The 9,014-nt window shown below is 45.1% G+C and overlaps 1 pseudogene; it reads right to left on the minus strand.

The window, feature by feature from the left end:
• Window positions 1-6,777: 6,777 nt before the first annotated feature.
• On the minus strand, window positions 6,778-7,315 carry LOC116893400 (annotated as a pseudogene).
• Between the last annotated feature and the right edge of the window lie 1,699 nt (window positions 7,316-9,014).

A 9,014-nucleotide genomic window follows, 5' to 3' on the forward strand; every position in this document is an offset into this window, starting at 1 on the left:
GGAGAGGGGGAAGAGGGATAACATTTGAAATGTAAATACATAAAATATCCAAGAAAAATAAAATTAAAAAAAAAAAAAGGAGGGAAGGGCTGAGTGGAGAGGAGGGAGGAAAAACTACGATCTGGATGTAAATTAATTAATTAATTAAGAGTATCACAAGGGACTGACTTCAGACGGAGGAGATCCTACTGTGACAGTGAAGTGGCTGAGCTGAGGGCTGCTGGTGCAGATAATGTGAGAAACACAGCTGCCGCAGAAGCTTTGGGGTCAGGTAGCCCTGATTCAAACCCTGTACTGCTCCTTCCTGAAATCATCAAAGCGCTCCTTTACAGCTATCCCTACTGCATTCCCTACAGTTGCAGTTGACGGGAAGGTTTCTTCTGAACGTTTTGGATAGGGGTCTGGAATACATGTAAACCCCGAACAGCCAGATATCTCAACCGGGGAATCATTACCTGCTCCCTGTATCAAGATTCCAGCTTCCCACTCAACTATCTGTGCATGCTCACACAGGACTTGGGAAAGTTCCCCTCTACAACTACAAAAACAAGTCACGTGTGTTTTCTGTAAACTACTGACTGGGAGTACCTGAAGGCGGAAGACTCTGGAGGGAAACTGGAAACAATGTAACTGATGTTTGATCTTTGGATTTAGCTTTGCTGCTGCCTGAATTGAGCTGAGCCCGGAGGACTAAACTCACCACCCTCTGCTGCTGAGTAAACACTGCCCACCCAGGTCTTAAGCATTTTAAAGCAGAACAATGAAATATAAGTAGTTATAGCAAAAGGAGACACTAGGGCAGTTTGTATAATTTCTGAGTAGTTTAGAAACCAAGGAACTGAGGGTGGTGGCCCATGCCTTCAATCTCAGCACTTTAATTCCAGGCAGAGGCAGGCAGATCTCTGTGAGAGTTTCATGCCAGCCTGGACACCCTACAGAGTTTCAGGACTCTGTAGAGAGATTTCTTCTGAGAGAGGAGAGGGGAGAGAGAGAGGAAAGAGGAGAGAGGGGAGAGGGGAAAGGGGAGAGGGAAGAGAGGAGAGAGAGGAGAGGGGAGACGGAGAGATAGAGACAGAGAGGTTTGTAAGAGCCCACAGCCTAGGCAACTTGTCCATTGTAGGTGGAAACTCGCTCATTCTCACCAGATGGCATTACTCCAGTTAGAATGGTTCTGCTCTCATGCCCTTAACATCTCCCCATAAGCTCCTCCTTTCCACATTCTCCAACACTGAGAAATTAAGATTGCATTACATAAATGTCCCGGCAACAGGGAACACACACAGATCATACTGATGGCTAAAAAAAACCGTTTTCAACCCGTATCAGATTCTGTGTGACCTGCAAATCCATCACGAAAAATGATGTAGATAAAATCGGATCTGACAGAGAGTGGCTTCAGTGGTAACAAGTATCCTCTCCCCAGAGAGGGAGAGCAGGAGAGACACAAACGTGGGGAGGGACAGAGACATGAGAAGGAACACCACGTGGTCATCCAGGGATGTGAAGGTGGGTCTCAGCAGAGACTTCCGGGGATACTCGACTACACTATCCCTGCTCCATTCTCTACAAGTCTGGCTAGGAATACGAGTCCCCAACTGGGCCTGGACACTAGAAATGGGAGAGGACGTGCCATCAGGATTTGGGCCCGAGACTCTGAGCTGTGCAACACTGATTCGGGGAATCCTAGGACTTCAGACAGCATGCTGCGAAGATAGCCCGGTGATGCTGCCGGTTACCAAAACGAGTACCATTCCTGGTAGAATGATGTCATTTCACATTGCTCCAAGGGTGCTCTATCTGGTTCCCTTATCCATGTGCTAGCTGGTACAGCCATAAGCCAGTATGGAGATGAGACAGATCTGGGATGGAAGTCGTTTGGGGCATAGTTTTGTGTACTGTGTACTCAGAAGCTGATTTCTTTCTTTCTTTCTTTCTTTTTTTTTTCAATTTGCCAAGCTGTGACTATTTGTTAACTGACCAGATTATAAAAAACACCGTGGGTGACACCTTACTTCATCCGTCTAATAAGCCTGTTTATCTGGTCTTCCCTGTTGCCAGCATCTCCATTTTCTACAAAGAGAGTTGTCTTTTTCTTCTTTCCACCTCATGGGGAAGATAATTTGAAGGGTCACAGGAAGTTATTTGCAATCAAGGAATTATCTGTCCAGGCAATCTGCTTTTTATTGATTTTGCCATAGCCTTGCTTGTAGACGAGCGCATTTACTGACTTCAGGTTGGAGTGTTCCCATGCAATGTACCATCCCACAATCCTCAGCGTGTCGATTGGAGTCTTGTCGAGCCTAACAACGGTGCCATTGAGGATCTGCCCCAGACAAGCAGCTGCAACACCTCACGCACCTTTGGGCTTACTCCACTGATACCTCGGATTCTGATGACGAATGCCAATTTTGGTTCTGCTGGCACATAGACGCTCCTATCTCTCTTGCCATCCTAGCCATGCACATCTCAGTCCGGTACATCTGCCTGCCCTCCTCGTGAGAGTGCTTTGCCTTCTCATGGATGAGCTTCCTCCTTGCCTTTCGCAGCGTCTTCAGGGCAAACTTCTTCTTCAGACGCTTCACCTTCAACTCTGCGAAATTCCTTCACTTTTTCTTAAGGGTTTTTAGGCACACCTTCGTTTTCTTCTCTGGTACAGCCTCCATGGTTCCACCCGGAAAAAGATCAGAAGCTGATTTCTATGCCCAGGCATCTGGTTGCAGTCCAGGTAGTCTCAATGTTATGTAAAAGTTGTTTTCTGCCACCTATGATTGGTTGATAAAGAGTTGATCAGCCAGTTAACTACAACAGGGCAGGACTTCTGATCTCAGTCACAGTGTCCCAAGAAACCAGGATGAGGAGGAGGAGAAGAGGTGAAGAGACCATGTGCATGGGCCAGGAGGATTAAACTTGAGATTTTTTCTTTTTTTCTTTTTCTTTTTATCTTTTATTAGATATATTTCTTTACTTATATTTCAAATGTTATTCCCTTTCCCGGTTTCCTGTCCATAAGCCCTATCCTCTCCCCCTCCCCCATATGGGTATTCCCCGCATCCATCCCCCTTAGTGCCCCCAACATATTCCCCTGTACGGGGGTCCAACCTTGGCAGGACCAAGGGCTTCCCCTTCCACTGGTGCCCCAACAAGGCTATTCTCTGCTACATATGCAGTTGGAGCCCTGGGTCAGTCCATGTATAGTCTTGCAGTAGTGGTTTAATCCCTTGAAGCTCTGGTTGGTTGGCATTGTTGTTTTTATGGGGTTGCAAGCTCCTTCAACTCTTTCAATCCTTCCTCTAATTCCCCCCAAGGGGGTCCTGTTCTCAGTTCAGTGGTTTGCTGCTAGCATTGACCTCTGTATTGGATGTGCTCTGGATGTGTCTCTCAGAAGAGATCTCTATCCGTCCCTTTCAGCATGCACTTTTTAGCTTCACCAATCTTATCTAGTTTTGGTTGTTGTATATATATGGGCCACATGTGGGGCAGGCTCTGAATGGCCCTTCCTTGAGTCATGCTCTAAACTTTGCTTCTATATCCCTGCCTATGGATATTTTTCCCCCTTTTAAGCATTGGCATTTTAGTCATCCTTCTTCTTGAGCTTCCTGTGGTCTGTGGATTGCATCTTATTTAGTTCCAGCTTTTGAGCTAATATCCATTTATCAATGAGTGCATACCAAGTGTGTTTTTCTGTGATTGGGTTACCTCACTCAGGATGATATTTTCTTGTTCATTCCATTTGCTTATGAATTTCATGAAGTCATTGTTTTTGGTAGCTGAGTAGTACTCCATTGTGTAGATGTACCACATTTTTTGAATCCATTCCTCTGTTGAAGGGCATCTGGGTTCTTTCCAGCTTCTGGATATTATAAATAAGGCTGCTATGAACATAGAGGAGCATGTGTCTTTGTTGTATGTTGGAGCATCTTTTGGGTATATGCCCAAGAGAGGTATAGCTGGGTCCTCAGGTAGTGGAATGTCCAATTTTCTGAGGAAACTCTAGACTGATTTCCAGAGTGGTTGTACCAGTCTGCAATCCCACCAACAATGGAGGAGTGTTCCTTTTTCTCCACATCCTTGCCAGCATCTGTTGTCACCTGAGTTTTTGATCTTAGCCATTCTGACTGGTGTGAGGTGGAATCTCAGGGTTGTTTTGGTTTGCATTTCCCTGATGTCTAAGGATGTTTAATATTTCTTTAGGTGCTTTTTGGCCATTTAATAATCCAGCCGAGAATATTTTGTTTAGCTCTGTACCCCATTTTTAATAGGGTTATTTGGCTTTCTGGAGTTTAACTTCTTGAGTTCTTTGTATATTTTGGATATTAGCCTTCTATCATATGTAGGATTGGTAAAGATCTTTTCCCAATCTGTTGGGTGCCATTTTGTCCTAATGACAGTGTCTTTTGCCTTACAGAAGCTTTGCAGTTTTATGAAGTCCTGTTTGTTGATTCTCGTTCTTAGAGCATAAGCCATTGGTGTTTTGTTCAGGAAAATTTCCCCAGTAGCTATGTGTTTGAGACTCTTCCCCACTTTTTCTTCTATTAGTTTGAGTGTATCTGGTTTTATGTGAAGGTCCTTGATCCACTTGGACTTTAAGCTTTGTACATGGTGATAAGAATGAATTGATCTGCATTCTTCTACATGCTGACCTCCAGTTGAACCAACACCATTTGTTGAAAATGCTATCTTTCTTCCATTGGATGGTTTTAGCTCCTTTGTCAAAGATCAAGTGACCATAGGTGTGTGGGTTCATTTCTGGGTCTTCAATTCTGTTCCACTGATCTATCTGCCTGTCTCTGTACCAATAGCATACATGCTCTGTCTGTCCTTGCCTTCTCCAGAAAACTCACCTTGGCACAAATTGTGTAGATGGGGGAGGTTCTGCAATTGGACTTCATGCCTGAGACCATTAACCTAACAATAATGCTCTGATTCTGGGACGCCAGACAGCAATGCTGGAAACAGGGCCAGTAGGCATAGTGAGGGTGGTGTCATTGTCACAGCACTTCGTCAAGGGGTTATACATCTGGTCTCCACATCTGTTGCTGGCTGGCAAAACAGTAGACCAGTATCTGGGAAGAGGGGCAGCTGGATGATCTACACGGGCCAGCTTAGGACCCCCATCCATAGCCATTCTCTTCCTCCTCACTGTGTGGTCCTTTTCGCCTGTGGCTCCTGCTGAGTGCAGGAGGGCAGAAACCAGGGCTGCAGCCCAGACAGAGAATGGAGGAAAGGAGGATGTGTAAGGTGCAGCCAGGATGGAGGCCACAAGACGGTGCCACCGAGTCATTTATTTGATGCAGACAGCTCATGGTAGGTTTGAGATTGACCCTGAGTGGTGGTGCAGGTCTGGGATGACCTGTGAGGAAGTGCAGGGAAGGCTCTTGGGTGACTTTAAAAGTCACAGACACAAGGCTTGCAGCACAGTTGGGAGGCTAGCAAGGATGTTTGACCGGGGTTGGGGTACAGGCGTGGAGCTGAGAATGCAGCTGGTAAGAAAGACATGTTTGAGGTTTAGTGGTAAAGACTGATGCTATAACATCTATGTTCCCTTGGGCTACTATCTCTTTACCTAAGACCCTAGCCACCATGGTCTGTCTCTGCTGTAGCACTGTAGGAGGTGGAAGGGGAGCAGGAGCCTCAGTCATAAAGACTCTGGAAACTTTGGCTGGTATTTATACAAGTGATCTCATAGGGGTGACTCAGGAAGGGTAATGGTGGGTGGGGGAAAACCCATAAAAAATTCAGGAGCCTGCGCCAAGATCTCTCAGCATGAAGATTCTGTAACACCGCTTAACGTTCTAACTCAAGCAAACGTCTCTTGGAAAGCAAGAGAGGAAAATCCTATTGCAAGAGATATCTATCCCCTGTGTGCAGTCTGCCAACCAAAAACACTCGGCGATTTCTAGGCTCCTCAAACTCCACACCTTGGAAATTTTAAGGGCTCACCATGCCCTCAACCTGCCCAACCCTAAATTCTGTAGTTTAAAGTTCTTTAGTTATTTAGTGAAGAGCATGAAGTTGGAATATGATCCAAAGAAGAGAGTCTTCAGAATCCATGCTAGTGAGAATGAAAAGAAGGATATAGTTTTAGGGAAGACCCCTGAGACTCACGAAATAGGCGGAAAGACAGTGCTCTTGTTGGCTTGTTAGTTCGCTTGTGGGGGGGGGTCCCTTGTGCAAAGAAACACTCTGTAATGTGTTGTACTGTTATTTTGTCATCTCCATCTTGATTGCCTGTGATGAAAATGTAGTTTAGACATGAATAGTGTAGTATTGTTCCTCTTTGTCTCCCCGTGGGTTGTAGTACAACCTGTGGAGGCCGAAGCAAGGCGGCAGAGCTTCCGAGCCAGGGTGCCCAACCTCCTGATGCTTCTGGAAGAAGGATCGTCCCGGGCTACACATTCAATCCAGGAACTCTGACAGAAGGTGATGAGAGCGAGGAGGTCTGTACTGAAAAGCTTCCACTCAGCAATTCTCATTATTGGGTAGTTCTATGTGGAAGGTGTTTCAAAACCCTCAAGCAGGTCCCGAGCTTTGGACCATACCTAAACAGTAAAAGGTGAGTTTTAAAAACAATTATTACCAAGGTAAAGAGGGAAACACAAATCCAGTGGGAATTTTGACTCGGTGTTTGAGAAGCAAATGAATGCACCAGGCTCTCAGTGAGTCCCCAAGCAGCTCCTCAGAGATTTTGGTTCTATTTTTAGTCTGGCTGTGCTTCAGCAGGTAGGTGGTCCCAAGTAGCAAGCATGTGAATTTGGCATGGATGTGAGACCAATACAATTATCTCTGAACGACAGGACCTGTAAGTATAGTAGAGTCACAGTTGTAGCCATGCTTCTTAATGCTGCTGCCCACTTCCTTAACGATTTCCTCATAGCTCTTCTGACTGTAGGGTGGCTCAGTGGAATCCATTTTGTTCACACTAACAATGAGCTGTTTCACACCCACGGTGTAAGCCGGAAGAGCATGCTCCCGGGTCTGCCCGTTCTTAGAGATACCAGCTTCAAATTCATCGGCACCAGCAGTAGCAATCAGGGTGGCACAGTTGGCATGAGATGTGCCTGTAATCATGTTTTTGGTGAAGTCTTTGTGTCCTGGGGTATCAAAAGTATTTGCTGGTCTCAAGTTTCCACAGGGAGATGCCAATAGTGATACCATGCTCACGGTCAGCTTTCAGCTTGTCCAAGACCCAGGTGTACTTGAAGGAGCCTTTTCCCATTTCGGCAGCCTTCTTTTCAAACTTTTTGATGGTTCATTTGTCAATTCCGCCACATTTGTAGATTAGGTGGCTGGTTGTGGTGGACTTGCATGAATCTACATGCAAGTAGGACAATGTTGTCCATTTCCATATTTATTTATTTATTACATATAAGTACACTGTGGCTGTCTTCAGGCACACCAAAGAGGGCATCAGATCCCATATAGATGGCTGTGAGCCACCATGTGGTTGCTGGGAATTGAACTCAGGACCTCTGGAAGAGCAGAGCCATCTCTGAGCCATCACTCCAGCCCCCATTTTGGCTTTCAATCATGGGTGTTTTTCACACCTGTGCTGTGACAGCAAACGTACAAAAGCAGGCAGAAAGTTTTAAGAGATGGTCTTAGTTGTTTTGCCAGAAAGATGTAATAAAGTTAGAATCAGAATAGAATGTGCCCACTCCTCATACAATAGGAAGTAAAGGCAGCATAATAAGCAATTGTAAAATAAGCTTTCACAATTACACTGAAAAGAGAAATAGACTTCCGAATAATAGTGTTCAAGGAAAAACCGTTCGTTCTAGGTCAGATCCCAGGATCAAGCCACAGCTGTGCACTGTGGTAAAGCAGGTCCATGTGCAGCTGTGGCCTTGAACTTATAATCACAGAACTGCGAGGTCAGAGAATGACACACTGCTTTGGACTTCATATCAGCATCCTTCTGTAACTCTCCTTTTGTGGAGCATTTTATCTATGAGGTAAGTTTCTAAGAACTTTTGACTATTAAAAGGACAGAGAAAGGAAAAAATCTGCCCCATCCATTCATCCTTCCAGCCACCCACCTACCCACCCATCCATCCAAATGTGGTATTCTGGGCTCAGCCCTGTCCACCAAATGTATATAAGCATATGTCTGTTTATCTATACGTATGTGTGTAAATACATGTGTATGTATGTAAGTGTGCAAGAACACATAGAGTTGAGACAAATGGTCAAGCTTAGCCAGAATGTGTGTGTGTGTGTGTGTGTGTGTGTGTGTGTTCACGCGTGCATATTGCCTCTGTAAAAGATTTAAATTCTTTTCCTTTATTTTTTTTTCTCTAGTTCACAAGGAGTTAACAAGCTTTGAGCCTTTGACCTGGTCACCTCTGCTGGCACCTTATAAACCCTTTACTTAATTCCCCTTGGCAAACCAGCTGTGTGCTAATCACCAGAAGACTGGGGCCAGGGGTGGGGAGAAGACAAGAGAGAGCAATGGGGTAAAATGCAATAAAATGACACCATTGAGTTGCTTGTTCTGTACAATGAATGTGTGATAATATTTTAAAAGGAAAGAATAAAAGAAGCATTGCTTCGTGTCCATGTTTTCACTGTCTGCAGTGAGGTGCTGCCTGAACACTGGTTCCACACTTTTATTTTTCCTTTTCCTCTTCTTCCTCCCCTGCTTCCCCTTCTGCTTCTTTTTTTTTTTAAAGATTTTAAATTTATTTTATGTATATTGGTGCTTTGCTTGAATGCAGGTAAATTCACTATGTGTGTGTGCTTGGTGCCCCAGCAGTGCAAAAGAGGTCATTGAATCCCCCGGGGCTGGGGTTACAGATGGTTGTGAGCCACCATGTGGGTGCTGGGAGTTGAATCTAGGTCTTCTGGAAGAGGATCCATCTAAGCCATATACCCAGCCCCACATTCTTATCTTTATTTGTGACACTGGGCATTGACCCTAGGGCCTCATGAATGCTCTCTCACTGAGCTGTATTCTCAGCTCCATTCCACACTGTTTACAAGAGTGTGCAGTGGTCAGATGGAGAGGTAAACGTGTG

Source organism: Rattus rattus, chromosome 2, assembly GCF_011064425.1.
Source record: "Rattus rattus isolate New Zealand chromosome 2, Rrattus_CSIRO_v1, whole genome shotgun sequence".
In the NCBI taxonomy this organism is placed as follows: Eukaryota; Metazoa; Chordata; class Mammalia; order Rodentia; family Muridae; genus Rattus; species Rattus rattus.